We start from the raw sequence: 19835 nt of genomic DNA on the forward strand, positions 1-19835 counted from the left end.
TTAATAACTCATTGATAAGTTGATGTCTTTTCGTTTCAGCTATGAGTGGATGCGCTGTAGTAATCCACATTTCATACGAATTACATAAGCTGATTTTTTTTTCTCATTAGTTTATATAAAAGCAGACATTTTGCTTTCTGTAAGTATTTATTTTTCACGTCTGTGAGGCGAGTATACACGGAGTTTCGGTTTATTTTCTACCGCGCTGAAGTTCACAGAAACCGATACAGAATAGCGCTGTATCCCTGTTTGCTTTCATTATTTTACATCATCATAACGTTTTCTCGTCATTGTGCGTGCACTTAAATAAAAGTAAAGTCTTATAAAGGCTATGTAGCTTATATAGGTTTATTATATAGTTTTTGCCCATTAATCTGACAACACCTGTGACTCACCCACGTTTTCTGATACACACAGCCAGAGTTCCCTTTCAGGGGAACTTCGAGCCGCGTCACGAAGTGACAGCTATGAGGATTGCTTCCAGAAATCGCGTCTTAAAGACATATCTAATCAACTTCATATATACGACGTCATCGCCTTAGCGACGCAGCCGAAACATGACCCCCCTATAGGTGATAGAGACCTGCTTGAGTGTTTAGTTCAGGCTACAGAGAAATTAGATATTTCCTGGCCACAAGTTCAGCAGGAAGCACGAGTTCAGGGAAAATGGGGCGAACGCATCCTAGAACCTAGGATTAAACCTTCAAGGAAGGGTCTGCCTTTTTTCCAGGAAGTGCATAATGAACTAACACGTTCCTGGAAAAAGCCATATTCTTCTCGCGTTCACGGCCCTTTCACATATGATTATTCTAACCTGATTCAGGGCCAGGAGAGAGGTTATGGGGCGATGCCGGAGATCGAGGGTGATCTCGCGAGACATCTGTCTCCGACTTCGGCGTCGTCACTCAGGCCCCCAGTGCTTCCGTCCAGACCATGCCGTACATTTACATTTACATTTAGGCATTTGGCAGACGCTCTTATCCAGAGCGACTTACATTTTTTATCTCATTACACATCTGAGCAGTTGAGGGTTAAGGGCCTTGCTCAAGGGCCCAACAGTGGCAACTTGGTGGTTGTGGGGTTTGAACCTGGGATCTTCCAAACCGTGGTCCAATGCCTTAACCACTGAGCTACCCCTGCCCCCCCTTAGATCTTACATCTGCTAAGATCATTAGTACAGCTTATACGGCAGGGGGTCAGTCTGCAGCCTGCATGCACACTATGAGTCTGCTCCAAGCATACCAGGCTCACCTTCTGCAGGAGCTGGACGAAGGAGAGGGAGTTGGCCCGGATGCAATTAAGCAGCTGCGCCGCGCCACCGATCTCTCCATTAGGGCGGCTAAGGAGGCAGCACGGTGCCTGGGTAGATCTATGGCGGCCAATGTGGTTGCCTACAGGCATCTGTGGCTCAACCTGGCGTCCTTTGGGGAAAAGGATCAGAAGCTTCTGCTAGACGCGCCGATCTCGCCTTCCGGGCTTTTTGGCGGTGCCGTCCACGACGTTGCCGCCACTATCCGGAAATCTCAGAAGAACGAGGCAGCGTTCTCCAGCATATTCCATCTCCGAGCTGATTATGTGCATGCCGCCACTGATCAGCCCAGCACGAGCTCAAGGTCCTCCCATCGTCTGACTCAGAAACAGAGTGTCGCTGCTCGTCAGCCCCCGCAGAAGCAGAAAGGCTCAGGCAGACGCAGTAGGCGGCGCCACCAAAGGCCGATTACCCTGATGGGTCCAGGTTGCGGCGGCTCCCCCGAGGAGTTCAGCGTTCATCGGCCCATGGGGCCGTTACTGCTTCTTCTCGGCAACCGCAACCAGGAGCCACGAGCTTGGCTCCACTCAGCTCGTCGGGGCCCCCATCACCAGGAAACAGTCCCGTCAGGCTGGTTCCTCTAGTAGAACACATGAACGAGTGGAAAGCTCTTCCAGGTGTGTCTCAGTGGGTTCTGCGTACAGTGGGAGAGGGCTACAGGATTCAGTTCAGAAGCCCCCCACCACCGTTCAACGGTGTACTAGGTACACTAGTGAAACCGGAGCAGTCCCAGGTGATGGAAGAGGAGGTGAAGGCTCTCCTGGCAAAGGGGGCTATCGAAAAGATCCCTCAGTCCCAAAGAGAGTGCGGTTTTTACAGCCGCTACTTCATCGTCCCCAAGAAAGGTGGGGGACTGCGGCCAATTCTGGACCTCTGGAGTTCTGAACTGCAGTTTGAGGAAGTACAGGTTCAAAATGTTAATGCTCAAGCACGTTGTGACCCAGATCCGACCAGGCGACTGGTTCGTCACGATAGACTTGAAGGACGCGTACTTCCACGTCTCCATCTTTCCTCAACATCAGAAGTTCCTGAGGTTCGCCTTGGGGAGCGAGGCGTACCAGTATCGGGTGCTTCCATTCGGCCTAGCTCTGTCACCCCGCACTTTCACAAAAGTGGTGGATGCGGCCTTAGCCCCACTTTGTCTGTCAGGTATCAGAGTCCTGAATTATATCGACGATTGGCTGATTCTTGCCCACTCTGCAGAAATGGTGGCCCGTCATCGAGACTTAGTTCTCGGTCACATCAGAGTGCTGGGGTTACGGCTAAACGTCAAGAAGAGTGTGCTTACCCCGTCATGCGTCACCTCTTATCTGGGCGTTATATGGGACTCCACTCGGATGTCAGCCCGCCTCACGCCGGCTCGCATTCAGTCACTCCTTCTAGCCGTCAGGGGCATCAGACTAGGCCGTGCTGTCACTGTGAGGAGCTTCCAGCGGCTGCTGGGCCTTATGGCAGCAGCATCAAGCATAATACCGCTCGGCCTGCTGCACATGAGGCCGCTCCAGTGGTGGCTCAAAACCAAGGGTTTCTCCCCCAAATGAAGTCCGTTCCGCGTAATTCGGGCTTCATCCCGTTGTATTCGGGCGCTAGGGGTATGGAAGAAGCCTGGGTTTCTGTCCCAAGGCCCTGTTCTGGGCGCCACGTGCCACCGTGTGACACTGACAACAGACGCCTCACGAACAGGATGGGGAGCGATCCACAGGGGCCGCTCCGCACAGGACATATGGAAGGAACATCAGCGCGACTGGCACATAAATGCTCTCGAAATGATGGCAGTCTGGTTAGCGTTGAAGTACTTCCTTCCAGATGTCAGGGGCCAGCATGTGTTGGTTCGCATCGACAACACAGCGGTGGTCGCCTACATTAATCATCGGGGGGTCTGCGTTCACGCTCACTGTGCAAATTGGCGTCCCAGATCCTCCTGTGGGGCCGGGCAAGCTCCTCTCGTTACGGGCAATGTTCGTCCCAGGGTGCCTCAATCAGGGGGCAGACCTTCTGTCCAGACAGAGGTTGTCAGCAATGGAGTGGCGTCTACATCCAGAGGTGGTCGAGATGATCTGGAGGGAGTTCGGGCGAGCAGAGGTCGATCTGTTCGCGTCTCGCGACACGACCCATTGTCCACTCTGGTTCTCCCTTATACAACCAGCGCCTCTAGGCCTGGATGCCCTAGTGCATCAGTGGCCACGCAGACGCCTGTATGCTTTTCCCCCGATCGCACTGCTCCCGGCGGTTCTAGAGCGGGTCCGCCAGCGGAAAGTTCGGCTTCTTCTAGTGGCCCCTAGCTGGCCCACCCGGATATGGTTCTCAGACATAGTGTCTCTCCTGGACGGACAGCCTCTCCAGTTGCCGATCAGGAGGGATCTATTGTCCCAAGCTCACAGATCGATTCTCCATCCAAGACCCGAGCTGTGGAATCTATGGGCGTGGCCTCTGAAGGGGCGCACCTCATAGACGCTGGCTTTTCCCAGGAAGTAGTCAGCACCATACTTAGCTCTAGAGCCCCGTCCACGAGAAAATTGTACACTGCCAAATGGGGGGTTTTCACCTCATGGTGCAGGAACCGGCTGCTGGATCCCGCTCAGTGCCCTGTCGGGACCGTACTGGACTTCCTGCAGGAGCGGTTCTCTGCTGGGTCAGCCCCGTCCACTTTAAAGGTTTATGTGGACGCCATTTCCGCATTCCGTTCCCCTGCAGGGAAAAGATCTCTGGGCCGTGACCCACTTGTGTACCGTTTTCTCCGTGGCACGTGGAGGTTAAGACCTTCAGTTCACTCCAGGGTACCCTCGTGGGACCTCACCATGGTGTTGGAGGGTCTGTCTCGGGCTCCGTTTGAACCACTCACGGACAGTAACGAGAAGTGTGCAACACTGAAGACCCTCCTCCTCCTGGCCATCTCGTCTCTCCGGAGGGTAGGTGATCTGGAGGCACTCTCGGTAGCACCATCCTGTCTTGACTTTGCCCCTGGGCTAGTCAAGGCGTTTCTACATCCAAGACCTGGATATATTCCCAAGGTCCCTACTAGAGTGACCAGGCCAGTGGTGCTCAAGGCCTTCAGTCCTCCACCCTTCCTGACGCCGGAACAGGAGAGGCTAAACCTTATCTGCCCGGTTAGAGCTCTCCGTCACTATGTCCACGTCTCCTCGGCGTGGAAACGGTCTGACCAGCTATTCGTGTGCTTCGGCCCCCAAAAGCGGGGCTTACCAGTGACCAAGCATACGCTCAGTAGGTGGATTGTGGAGGCCATCTCCATGGCTTATGGTGCAGTTGGTGAAGCCTCTCCGCTCTCAGTCCGGGCGCACTCCACCAGAGGTATGGCGGCCTCCAAGGCTCTGGCTGCTGGGGCGACACCTCAAGAGGTCTGCGACGCCGCCGGGTGGTCCACCCCGCACACATTTGTTAAATTTTACGCCGTCGACCTCGACCCAACTCCGTCCTCTCAGGTGCTCTCGGCTCAGGCCAGGCACCTATAAGCATGGCGGAGTGGGCATTCTCGTCCCCATAGCTGTCACTTCGTGACGCGGCTCGAAGTTCCCCTGAAAGGGAACGTCTCTAGGGTTACGTCCGTAACCCCAGTTCCCTGAAGGGGAACGAGACGCCGCGTCACGTTGCCATACTTATATGCGCCTGGGCGCTTGTGAGCTTTCGGAAGCTGTAGTAGGTTTGTCTGACACCTATTTATACTCTTCCGCGTGCCAACGTCAGACGCGGCTGCGTCGCTAAGGCGATGACGTCGTATATATGAAGTTGATTAGATATGTCTTCAAGACGCGATTTCTGGAAGCAATCCCCATAGCTGTCACTTCGTGACGCGGCGTCTCGTTCCCCTTCAGGGAACTGGGGTTACGGACGTAACCCTAGAGACGTTTTCTGCTATGCGAGTGTTATACATGATAAAATATAAAGGCTCACTGTGTTAACATTTACTTTGCTTAAACTCGATGGAACGAAGAAACGCCTATATTTAATTTAAGTTCTAAATTTGTACTGTAATTTTAGTACTGTGATGATAAATTCGTTTAATGTTTCACTTGTATTTTATAAGGTTTTTGCCGGCAGTGATACAGCGCAACGGGGGTGCTGGGATGTGAAAATGTAATTTGTTAAAATGTTTTTATTATTTATTAAAGAACATTATGAAGATCATAACAGCCTACTGCATTTAATTCTTATAATAACGCAAAAACACATCGACATCTGCTGACGCAGTAGCACGTCCTGACAATGTTTTAATTTTTATGGTAATTTATTTTCGTTTATTTCAGTTAATAAATCTACTACAAATTTAAAGAACACAAAATATAAGATGACTAAAATCATACATGCGTAGCTTTTCTAATTACACATGATAAAATCTAAAGGCTCATGTTTACTTTGCTTAAATTCGATCCTAATAAGATTTAATTTAATTTAAATTCTACATTTGTACTGTAATTTTAATACTGTGATTATGAATTCGTTTAACGTTTCACTTGATTTTATCTGCTACTACGTGCAGCTCTAACGGAGCGCGGCTCATTAATCCTACAGAGAATGAACTGATGCCCAAGGCATCCGTCTGTAGTTATATAGCGCCACTCAGCGGTAAAAACCAGCAAACACACAAACCCAAATGTGGCGTGGCGGTAAAACCAGAATACCGCATGAGTAACATCTGTAGGGCAGAAACACACTTCCTGTTCGTACTTGCATCATTGCAACTGTAAGTTGTTGTTCCATTGCTACCAACTCTTTTCATTTCATACAGTCAATCTTTATCTGTTACAAATACAAACACCATAAGTTCCTCTCAATGAGCTGTTATTATAGAAACCATAATGTAGTGGAACGAGTGCATTAATATAAACCTGTGATTTACAGCTGCAGTATGTCAGAGCTGCTGTTATAGAAAATTAATCAACATCAATCAGAATGCAGAATTTAGCAGCACATTGTTTAAAGTTTATTATAGAAATGTTTAAGGGGATTTTTTTAATAACAGAGAAACTCCCTGACCTGTGGTGATGTTTGTGTTTGTTTCAGCCGTAACTGCATCATCATAGTTCTCGGACACGTCCTCTGTCAGAATGTAGAGATAAAAGCTATTAAATCCACATGAATGTCATTAATGATCATTTGGATGCTTGTGGATGCAACACTGTCACATTATTATCATACCTGTCAGTATAACTGACTTCTGATCAGCTGTAATGGCCTCATCATAATTCTCAGCTTCATCCTCTACACCAAAACACAGAGATTTAAAGAGACTTAAAGTTTACTGAAGTGGCAGTTTGTACACTGTGGATTTGATGACACAATGCGAAATGACATCGTATACATGTCAAAAATGTCACTACACACAAACCAATAAACACACTGATCTGCAGTCTGTGTGTGTGTGTGCTCTCTAAAACAAATCCCAAAACAGAAGCACACCCTCCACATTATCAGCGATGGGTCCCGCAGTGACGGCATCATCGTAGTCCTCTGGTGGCTCAACTCTTCCTGTATCACCTAAATGAAATAAAAGCAGAGGCTCTGTACAAACAGCTCCATCACATTCTGACCTCATGGTTTAATGTCAAGTCACTCAATTTATCTGATCAGTTAACAACTGCACCCACTTACAGTAGTTGATCAATTGGAATGGTTATTACCATCGCGCTCACCGCCGCGTAAAAACGTCAGCGGCCAAAATAAATCAGTTGCATTTCAAAGTCATTCGTAAAATGGCCACCAGGTGGCGCAAAGTGACATTTTCGCTCGTTGCCGTAAATACAACAGTGACCGTTATACAGCGTATCTCTGTATCGGTTTATTGTTATTTAAGTTCTGGATTATTTCAGGTACTTTAGACACATTGTTGGGTTGCTCATGTTGGCTCATATGAAATGTAGTTTACAAATGAATACCTGGTTGGGTTATTTTGACCCAACAACTGGTTTATTCATTATTCTTTCCTTTCTCCAAATATCAGCCTGCAGAATGTTTGAAATATTACTGTTATTGTGGCACAGGTGTAGTTTTAAGAGTTGTTTAGGCAGGAATGCGTGTGTATACAGCTCAAAACCTCCATCAGTTATTAAAGATAGCGGCTATTTAGAAAACATGCCCAGTGATTTCTGAGCTTCAGGAAATCTCCCGGCGCTCTGCGCATAACACCGGGCCAACTCATGTCGGAAAGAATTTATAAACGGTTTCTAAACATGGGCTATTGTTTTTTTACTTATAATATTTGTTAATTTAATTTAAATGAGGTTTGGGCTCAGGACTTCGACTCGGCATCGTGAGTCTCCTCTTTAATTTACTCCATAGTTTTAATCAGCGCTCAGCCGCATGCATGGAGTTTTCCAGAGGGCACCGGCAGAAGTAGACTAATGATTATGAACGCGTCGGGAAAACAGCAAGCAGACTGACTCTGACCATTTATAAAAACGTTTGCGTTCATTTTCTGACGCGCTCAAGTTCACCAAAAACAATACAGAGCAGCGCAGCTTACAACACTTACAAAATCACAACACTTACAAAATCACAACGTTTTTTCGTTATTGTGAGTGCGCTTAAATAAAAGTTGAGTCTTATAAAGGCATGCAGTCTTATATAGTTTTATTATATAGTTTTTGCACATTAATCTGACACAGTTTTTTCAGCCTGTCACGGCGTGCGCCCAAATCAACATCGCTCCTCGCTCACTAGTTAGGCGGCCTCCCCTTCAGACATGCGAAGCAGCGGGACCGCAGAATTACACATGACTGGTGAGCTATCGTTACTATCGTTGCCCGGGCTTGCACCCCGCGCTATAAAATACTCAGGGTTTGTTGGGCTACAGTGGATTTTACTACGTGCTGTGTATGCAGCGCGCGTGCAACAGCGTGGAAGTGCGGCATGCAAGCAGTCCAAATGGAACGCGCCCCAGGGACTTTAAAGGAGCGAGAGGTGGGAGGGGGGCGGTACGGCCATCCGCGGAGAGCAGAGTCAGCGCGAGCAGACGGCCATTGCACTCACACCGCGTAGTAAAATCCACTGTAACCCAACAAACCCCAATCATCACCAGCCGTGCCTTATTCCGTCATGTCATGTGGGCATTATAAGCTTTGTATTGAAAACTTCTAACTAAAAAGTGGCAGCTGGCACGCCTAAAAATAGACGCAGGTTATTTTTTTTAATAGTCTAAATAAAAACCCTCCGATTTAATTTCCTATAGTCTAACCAGCGCTCAACCGCACGCATAGTTTTCCCGAGCGCGAGGAATTTTTTTGTGCTAAATAATGTTTATGCAGTATAAGAATTCCTATTAATCCTGGGTTGTTCTTTTAGTGTCACTATAGTGCTTTACAATGCCAGACAACATTCAAATACAAATGATTCACCCTCCCCAGGTGTGAATCGGCTGTTCTCACCTATACATTCAGAGGAACTGAAATGCACTTCTCTCCACTTTAAAAACCTCTTAAATCTGAGGCTCTTCTGGAGACTTTCAGTGATTTCAATTTGTGTAATTTTAATCTCCTGGATTCTAGATTCTAAAGTTGACATTGTTACCTTTTTTAATCATTGGAATGGAAGAACTTGTTATTTTCCTTATGATAGCATAAATTGCATTGTTTTTAATCAGTCTATACACAATAATATTCTTTGGTATTTTTTATTTTTTTTTAAACGGGTATGGGGGCTATCTTGGTTCATTAATCTCCGTGCCTGGTTTAGGTTTAGTATTCAGTACGCATCTGTTATATTACAACTATCATAACACTCAAATACCTTTTATTGGGGGTTAAGTGACTGATGTGCCTAACATTTTTCAGGTGAGCCTTTGTTTCATTGAAAACGACCGCGACACCCCTCTCTCTCTCTCTCACACACACACACACAGAGCCAACCAAATCATTAGCACGTCCCTCCCCCAAACAGCACAGACATTTACTTTCTATCCATTTACTTACACCTGAACTGAGTTGTTTGAGTAACATGGGTCGAACCCGTTACAAATCATAACAGTCTACTGCATTTCATTCTTATAATAACGCAAAAACACAAGCGGGGCTGAAAGACCGACATCTGCTGACGCAGTAGAACGTCCTAACACTGTTTTAATTTTATGGTCATTTATTTCAGTTAATAAATCTACTATAAATTTAAAGAACACAAGAAATAAGATGACACAAATCCATACACGCTTTTTTTCTAATTACAAGTGATAAAATCAAAAGGCTCACTGTGTTAACATTTATTGTGCTAAAATTTGATCCTAATAAGATTTGATTTAATTTGAATTCTAGAACAGTGGCAGCTGGAACACCTAAAATAGATGCAGGATTATTTTTTTAATAGTCTAAATAAAAACCCTCCGATTTAATTTCCTATAGTCTAACCAGCGCTCAACCGCACGCATAGTTTTCCCGAGCGCAAGGAATTTTTTTGTGCTAAATAATGTTTATGCAGTATAAGAATTCCTATTAATCCTGGGTTGTTCTTTTAGTGTCACTATAGTGCTTTACAATGCCAGACAACATTCAAATACAAATTATTCACCCTCCCCAGGTGTGAATCGGCTGTTCTCACCTATACATTCAGAGGAACTGAAATGCACTTCTCCCCACTTTAAAAACCTCTTGAATCTGAGGCTCTTCTGGAGACTTTCAGTGATTTCAATTTGTGTAATTTTAATCTCCTGGATTCTAGATTCTAAAGTTGACATTGTTACCTTATTTAATCATTGGAATGGAAGAATTTGAGATTTTCCTTATGATAGCATAAATTGCATAGTTTTTAATCAGTCTATACACAATAATATTCTTTGGTATTTATTATTATTATTTTTTTAAACGGGTATGGGGGCTATCTTGGTTCATTAATCTCCGTGCCTGGTTTAGGTTTAGTATTCAGTGCGCATCTGTTATATTACAACTATCATAACACTCAAATACCTTTTATTGGGGGTTAAGTGACTGATGTGCCTAACATTTTTCAGCTGAGCCTTTGTTTCACTGAAAACGACCGCGACACCCCTCTCTCTCACACACACACACACACACACACAGAGCCGACCAAATCATTAGCACGTCCCTCCCCCAAACAGCACAGACATTTACTTTCTATCCAATTCAATTCCAATTCAATTTTATTTGTATAGCGCTTTTAGCAATTTTCATTGCTTACATTATCCATTTACTTACACCTGAACTGAGTTGTTTGAGTAACATGGGTCGAACCCGTTACAAATCATAACAGTCTACTGCATTTCATTCTTATAATAACGCAAAAACACAAGCGGGGCTGAAAGACCGACATCTGCTGACGCAGTAGAACGTCCTAACACTGTTTTAATTTTATGGTCATTTATTTCAGTTAATAAATCTACTATAAATTTAAAGAACACAAGAAATAAGATGACACAAATCCATACACGCTTTTTTTCTAATTACAAGTGATAAAATCAAAAGGCTCACTGTGTTAACATTTATTGTGCTTAAATTTGATCCTAATAAGATTTGATTTAATTTGAATTTTAGAACAGTGGCAGCTGGAACACCTAAAACAGATGCAGGATTATTTTTTTATAATCTAAATAAAAATGCTTTTTTAAACGTGGGCTATTGTTATTTACATGCAATATTTGTTAATTTAATTTAAATGGGGTTTGGTCTCCGGAATGTTGAGCATCAGGATCCTCTTCTTTACTTTCCTACGTAGAATCAGCGCTTAATCGCACGCATTAAGTTTTGTAAATTTGTTTAATGTTTAATAGTAAATAATGACCCCCGTTGCGCTGTACCACCGCTCGGAAAACCTTATGAAATACAAGTTTAGGACAATTATGATGATCTGCCACAGCGTGCGCGTGTGATGGGTGTACGCCCAAATCTACTATAACTACTCCCTCACTCCGTAGGCTCCCTAAATAGGCGGCAAAGGGACGGGCCGCTTATTTGTGCCGGCTGGCGATAATTAACGTTAATATGATCTCGGGCTTGCTCCGCATTATAAAAGCAAGGCGCGGAGGTTTGTCTGACGTCTGGGAAGTACGTGATGTAATGGAGAATATAAAAAAAGCATGTCAGTGGGGAGATGTGACGCGCCCCAGGGACTTTAAACAAGGACACTAGAATTCCGCCCTTTGATCTCCGCGCTGAGGACAGCGCGAGAAAGAGCTGCGCGAGCTCCCGCGGCATCTACACTCCCGCACCGTGCCCGCCCTGGCAGCCCCGCTGCCGAAGAGGAAAAGTGTGGTTAGGTTTTTGCGTCAGCGAGAACTCGCGCCGGCCATCGACAGCGGGAGAAGCGCCGTCACGAGGGAGCGTGCAGGAGCGCTGCCTCCGCGTGCTTAGTTCTGCCACTCGCACCAACACTTAGCATCAGCTGTGTGCCCGCATGCCAGTGTGGCACAGCCCCCGGAACTGCACATGCACAACCTTTATCCCATTCTTTCCTTTCTCCCTCCTTCAACACTTTCCTTCCCCATTTTGCCTAAATAAATTACCCTTTTCCCGTAAGACCTCGCCTCGTGTCCGTGCTTTATGGTGCCGCCCGTGCAACATGGGTCGAACCCGTTTACAGATCATAACAGCCTACTGCATTTCATTCTTATAATAACGCACAAACACAAGCGGGGCTGAATGACCAACATCAGCTGACGCAGTAGAACGTCCTGACAATGTTTTCATTTTATGGTCATTTATTTTAGTTAATAAATCTACTATAAATTTAAAGAACACAAGATATAAGACGACACAAAACCCTACACGCGTCTTTTCTAATTACACGTGATAAAATTTAAAGGCTCACTGTGTTAACATTTATTTTGTTTAAATTTGATCCTAATAAGATTTAATTTAATTTAAATTCTACATTTGTATCGTCATTTTAGTTCTGTGATTATAAATTTGTTTTACTACAATGTTTTACTTGATTTTACCTGCTACTACGTGCAGTTCTAAAACTCTGTGTCTCATTAATCCAGCAGAGAATGAACTAAGGCATGAGGCGTCAGCCTGTAGTTATATAGCGCCACTCAACGGTAAAAGCCAGCAAACGCACAAAGCCAAACGGTACCGCCGAGCGCGGCGTCGGTAGGACCTACATTCCGATTGATTAACCACTGTATGAAGTCACTGGTGTCGATGACATCATCATAATACTCAGCCTTTTCGAATCCCCGACTTTACTGGAAAAAGAAGAGTTTGTGTGTTTGGGCTTTTAAACACATTTATACTCAATAAAATCCTCATCCAAAGAAGCTTTGATAAATGTGATAAGAGGGATTTCAGAAGCTTAAAGTAAGATAAGGTTGATTGTGAGATCTCATGTGTCAGCATTAAAACACTGGAGTTACTGTAATTCTTCTATACAATACATCATAATCACGTCTCAGAAAGGACACATTTAGTCATTTCTCATCTTTAATTGCAATTCGAATATCTCTCAGTTAATGGAGTCAGACAAACTCACACTCTGGCCTTTTTTACCCGAGAGAAGCTCATCATCCACATGCTCATACACAGAATGCTGTTCTTCAGAGAGGAGACTTCCTGTTAGAGGAGAGCAGGACAGGCATTAGACACACATACACACAGTGAGGCAGAGAGACAGGGGGACCTGCACAAGAAAGCACATGGACATGGACAGGGGGACCTGCACATGGACACTTTTCAGTGAAAATTTACTAAATCACAAGCATTAATAGATGTTTATCAGCAGAATTCTGTCTCTACACTACATGTACTTTAACTGCACATTTCCTCTCATACATTCCACTTTTAAAAATGTTTAATTGATTTGTTGGAAAGAAAGAAATCTGGATTAGGGTAAAAATCTTGCTTTCGTTACTTTGTTTGCATTGTGGTGTGTACAGGTCGTCCCCGACTTACGAACAAGTTCTGTTCTGGGAGCACCTTCGTAAGTCAGATTTGTACTTGATTCTGACAAAGTAAGTCTAAGTCTATGCCAAATCACTCAACAAAATTTGTCTCCTTTTCCCATACTGCCATCTTGTGGCCAAAAACCATAATCATGCCTAGGGAAATAATCTCAGTGAGATGTGAAATCTCTGTGCCTTTGGATCATGAGGAGAATCCTGTGTCCCATTTTGTCTCAGACCTGTTTTCCACTGTATTGGACTGTAAACTCTGTTTTGTTGAGGATTTTCCGAAGTTAGGATTATTTACCATCAGGACATCTTACAGGACAGACATTTTCATTGTGCTCTTGTACTGATTCGTTGAAACTGGTGAGGACGACTCATTTCTTCTGCACCCCCCCCCCCCCCAACACACACACATACAATATACCAAACCATAGACATTTTACACATTCACATACACTCAAAATATTGTATATAATGGAAATATTGGTATCTGGTGCACTGCAGTGTCTTTTTTTGTACAGTACACATGAACTACTTCTGTGATTTGTTCGCTTCTAATATTTATAGATCACGGTCTGTTCATATCTGCGGCAATTCATAAATCAAATCTTTAATAAGTCAGGGATTACCGGGACTTAAGTATCGAGTGATTTGATCAGTTGCATGCAGTGAATTTGAAATATAAAAAGTTGAAATAGAATACAATAAGGGCGTTTTCTCACTAGGAATAATTGTTTCGTTCTGTTCCTTTTCAGTAACTTAGCTGAGGGACTGTTAACATTAATTAATTCTTTGTATTTAATTTGTTTTATACAATGTGATTATATTGTATTTAAAATAAATGTATAAATCTAAGTTTGAGTGTGGGTGTTTTGGGAAAGAGTGTCGAATTTTGATAAGAGTGCAAAATATTTGATTAAAAATTATTAGTAAAATAATATTAAGTAGTAGTATTAAGTAAAATATCATTCAAGTAAGTGTTGTAACAGAAAAGTAGCTGTCAAATAGGATAAAAAAGTAAACATTAAAATGTAGCGTATTTCTATATTTACTTGTATTTGCATAGCAAGAGGGTGTGTTACTGAAATTAAGACAATGGCACAATGAAATTAAACAGTTGGTCCATCATTTGCATCAACACCCTATTTGATCTCTTGATGTTCCTTCCTCTGTATTTGTAGTCAGTGCTCCTCCTTCTAAATTTGAGATTTCATCCAGGCATCTTTCCCACATCATGTTTTGCCTCTGGCCTTGTGCTACTGTCAGAGGTCTCAGTCTGTGTTTCCTCCAATGTCTGTCTGAAAGAACGTAGAAAAGCAAGAAGTAAGGAATTAGCTGAAAGTTGCAACCATAACAGCTTGTACAATTTTTTTTTTTAACATTCAAATTTTGTCACCGTAATCACAATTAAACTGAAACTGTGTGAAGCTTATTTGGATCATCAGCATCTCAATTTTCATAAGTGTCTCTGAGATGTGTTGGATTATATACATAAAAGTTATACATAAAATAATGAGTAAAGTACCTGTAACTTTAATAGCTACATAAGCACAACACTTGAGATCATCACATTCTATTCTTTTGAACAGGGTAATTATCTGGGGCCTTAAAGTAAGCAGGCATGAGGAGAATTCAAAGTTGGCTTTGTTGTGAGTTAATGTAAAAGGATCATATAAGGAGCATATCTTATTACGCAATTTAAATATCACCACAGGATTCACAGACAATTACCAGGAGATGCCGTGATATGAGACTCTCTTTAACAACATTAAGAATGTTGGTATTTAATAATAACTTACCGTTAGCTTGCAAGCTCTCTGCTGGACCAGGCTCCACGCTGTCCGGTTTGGAGGATAAAGGTTTATGTTGTTGTGAGACAGAGAGATTCTGACTCGATCACACTGGATGGTTTTCATCCTATTATCAATCTTTTCCTCACTTCAGTATCTCACCACGCGCTGTGTGCTGATGGAGCCGCAGTTTGTTTAACTCTGCACGCATTTCTCAGTGCTGTTGGACACGAGCACAAGTAAATACTCGGATGCTTCCATAAATATCAGAGTTTTTATTTGTAGTGTCCGATTGACTTTGGATGTTTTCGTCTGCCTAAATTTTGGGCAAACACTGTACTTCACAGAGATTCTTTTGTAGCCACGTTTGTTTGTGTACGGAGTCAAACAGGAATTATGTGACTTCCTCTTTTGAGCATGAGTGCGGACACATGTCCCGCCATCCATGCTCTGGAATTAGTCCAGGTATTGGTTCCCGAGCTCGGAACGATTGCATGCTTACAGACAAACATCAACTGGTCTCAAGGTCAAGTGTCCTCGGAAACGGTTTTCGGACTCCAGTGAGAAAATGCCCTTATGCTAATGAGGGTGCTAGGGGGGGTGGCCTATGAGCATGATAATAAATGCAAAAGAGTGATTAGTTGCCTGAGTTAAATGAGCTTTCCCCCAAAGCTAACATTCCTATCAGCACTCAGCGCCGAGCCACAGCCCAGCTGTCTGCACACCACCTGAGCGTTCCTGATGTTCCACTGATCATCACAAACGGAGCCCCACGTAGCGTTATGATACACCTCCAACCTCCCAGAGCAGCTTCCCTTTCCTCCACTCAGCCTGAAAGACCAGTGCTTTACATCACACACATCACACATGAGGAAACATCAACACTATAGAACAGCTTCACTCACACACTGAACTACAATACAATATGACCTTATATTACTCTCAACATGGTTTTTCCATGTTTTGGATTTTTTCGGTTGGGGGGGGGGGCTACTAAGCCAATTTGTTAATAGAGGGTTTTTGTCTGTCTAAAGCATTGATATTTGTTGGGTTTACTTCTGTGAATTATAATTAAGTTGTGAGAAAACTATTTTATAAACACATTAAATAAATTCTGTTCTCAACAAATGCAAATAAAAAACAGCACTGAAAGCTTTTCTTCATATATTCTTACTTATGAGGGGTTTGTGAGATGGAAGTAAAGAGCATTTTTCTTATGTATGAAGAAACTCTCCATCATCTGCAGTAATAAAATACACACATTAATTTAGAGGTTACGTCATGTCAAATGAACTTCTTTTATGTTAGATAGATGCATTTCACTACTCATCCAAGTAACTTCTTCTGCCTGAAAAGAGTTGGTTAATTTCTCATACAACTGAGCCTTGGATTGCGAGCATAATTCGTTCCAGGAGTGTGCTTGCATATCAAAACGTATATCAAAGCAACCATAAGAAATAATGAAAACTCAGATAATTCATTCCACAACCCCAAAAAATAAATATCTAAAAATAATTAATGTAAAATATAAAGTAAAAATAAAACACATTAACCTGCACTTAACCATTGAAAAGATAAAAAATCCCAACAGATAAGTGTTTCCATTAGTGTTTGTTCACGTATGTGCTGTATAGAGTGTGTGTGTGTGTGTGTGTGTGTGTGTGTGTGTGTGTATGTGTGTGTGTGTGTGTAAACTAAAGTAAGACAAGAGGAGCAAAACACACGCACACACACTAACCATCAGCGCAGACATAAAGAGAGAAACAGGATCTTGGTTTTGCTTTACACACACGTACACGTGTGTTATAATAAACAGTACACGCACAAGTTAAAGGATGGCTTTATACAGTCACAGTGTTATAGTGTAACGATCAGCTTTGTATTAAAACCTAGGTACACTAAAACGGGGTCTTGAATCTAACTTCCGGTGTGGTATAGGCCTAGCGGAGCAAGAAAAGACAAACAACGACAATAGGTGCACCAAAAAAACACAATATATACAAAATATATACATATATCCAAAAATGGATGTATGTGTGAGTGGTTAAAGTAAAATATCCAGAGTCCAGGTTATCAATGAGTGTGTTTGTGAGTGTGTGTAGCGGGAGAGATGACTCGGTCTCACCGGTATATTCTAAGACTAAATCCAGCAAACGGGAAAATCCACTTGACATGGTAATCACTCTTGAACATACACAGCGCTGTCTCCTTATAATCTCTCCATCACAGTTGTTTCCCGGGTTGCACTTTTATGCCGGGTCACATGACCCGACACGACATCGGGATTATCTCGTGTTGCAGCCACGCATGCTTGCGAGAGCTCAACCCCGGAACCAAAACACCATCAATAGGACAAACTAAAACCTATTGGGTTCATTTTCCAGCGGAGTTGTGCTTTATCAGCCATTAGTTAATTCCCTGCTTTCAGAAATGACTCATTTATGTGGCCCCGCTACAATAGTAAAAGGTACATGCGTGCACAGATGTTAACTATACGAGTTACGCACGTGCACTGAGACCAAGTATGGGAGACAATTACGCACAATTCCACAGCTGAGAGAACGAAGAACCATTGGCTCATTTGTGATCATGTGATGCTCGGCGTCAAAACAAGAAGCGCATGCATGCCACAGGATGCTTATGCAGTGAAATCCCTTTCATTTTTCAACAGGAATTGCAAATTGCATTTGCACTTGTGTTTCCCATATGTGGACGCATAAAGTGTGACATAATTCAAATGCCATTGCAAACTTTGCATTACCGTTTGCTTTTTCGACTTCGCGAATGAACATTGACTGCCAAATTTCAAATGAAAAAGTCCATTTGCAGTTGCATTTCTCATGTCTTACAAGTTATGAGCCTGTCATATTTAAATAGCAAAATCAATTAAAACGTCTGCTTTTTCACTTTCTCTGCGTCGCGTATGTAACCTGCCTAAACTCAAACGCAATCGCTAATCCATTTGGGTCAGGCTTGTATGGGGAGTGATGTCACTCGCTGTCGACGACCAAGAGGGGGAAATTTGAGCAATGGAGGTGAACCGAGATTATCTGTTTATCAAGAAATAAACACACAGAAATGACAAATCACATATTTTCTTACTCTAGAGTGGACAGAGAAGCTATTATAAAAAATATAGTTTTTTAGATCTTCTCCTGTTACAGCCTGCTGGAGCTAAATCTGTCAGAAACGCTGGTGGCGCTTTATTGGAATGGAGTCACTAAAGGATCGTCTAAAAAGTGCATGACCAAGACCCAACCGTTTGTTTACACAAGAATACACAAGATTACAGAGAAATACCTCACAGGACATCAAACATATTACAGGCTACAGTATGGATTATTTGTTTATTTATTTGTTTGTTTAATTCATTGATAATTATTTTAATGTACACTATCGTTCAAAAGTTTGGGGTCCAGCCATTAGGAGCAGATTTGACTCTTGCTTCAGTGTTTGACAGACTGACATTTCTCCCACAGTTCAGCTCTCGACACACCATGTTTACTGTCTCATCATCCATCTGATTGTGACACACATTACCCCAGGTTCCATAGTAGAACACTTCCAGATTCCCCTTACAGCCCTCTGTAAGTCAGATCTCTTTAAATTCTGGGAAAAAAAGAATTACTTTTATCTATATATATATATATATATAGAGAGAGAGAGAGAGAGAGAGAAAGAGAGAGAGATTCTTATGGTCTTTTTTTGTTGACTGAGTCAATGATTTAAAAATGCAGATAAATGTAGGCTAAGCAGTTCTAGGAACAGTGTTATAATGGTGCACATACAGTAGCTGGGCTACAACTAACTGGATTTCCAATGAAAACCAACATCGATCTGGAAGAAAGGGAAAATAAATTAAATTAAAATCCTTCTAGGTCTGAGGCCTTTCTGAAGACCTGCAGTTATTCAGTGCTCTTCTTAAATTTGTGTAACTTTGTGTCAAAGTACATATACAAGAAAGACTTCAGCAGAAAAGCAGGGAAAAAGGAAAATAAACAAACCTGTGATCACACAAAGGTGATTTCAAAGATTTTAGAAATTCTCCAGTTAGGCAAATGGAGACACTTTGGAACTGTGTAAATGTACTATTTTGAATGTTAAATGAGCAATAATTACATGGAAGATGAGATTTTTTTGTGTTATTATTTTAGGCACATTATATTTGTCAATACTCTTGACTAAGCTGACATTATATGACAAATTAATGCAGAAAACCATAAAATTCGTGAAGGTTCACATACTTTTTCTTGCCACTGTATGTAAATGATGCTGTACCTAAGCACACGACTCCTACGTCCTCCTGGTGTCCACATTCCCCCTCTTCACACAGCTGAGACCTGCAGTTCCACAGGGACGTCTCGTTCCCCTCACACTCCACCTCATTCAGCCATATGGACCCAGTTCCAGTACCAAACCAGACTGGTATGTGGGTACTGAGGGCCACTCCACACTGCAGCTGTCTGCACACCACCTGCACAGTCTCCCCCAGAACCAACTAACCTGATAGAGCTGGAGTCTGGGTTCAATACAACACATCAAATGGTGCATGCAGGTTATCAAAAATCTGTGGGTGGATGTGTATTGATTACACATAGCGAGATACACATTACCGTGAGATTACAGTTATAATCTTATAATCTATAGTTATATAGTTAGAATTATAGATTATTATATTATAGTGAGATTACACATACCATAGTGAGAGCTTGTTTATGTTATGATGATGGGTTAATGTTGATCATGATGATGTAAGTGTTAATATTTAAGGCAAGAGATCAAGCAGTTGTTTTTGTTGTTGCTTTGCGACATTGGCAAAATCGATTTCTCTGGATCGGAACCTCCAGGGAAAATGTTCCAGGAATCTTTGCTGAATCTTGCAGTTTTCTGTTTT

The sequence above is a fragment of the Clarias gariepinus genome, chromosome 12 (genome assembly GCF_024256425.1).
Source record: "Clarias gariepinus isolate MV-2021 ecotype Netherlands chromosome 12, CGAR_prim_01v2, whole genome shotgun sequence".
In the NCBI taxonomy this organism is placed as follows: Eukaryota; Metazoa; Chordata; class Actinopteri; order Siluriformes; family Clariidae; genus Clarias; species Clarias gariepinus.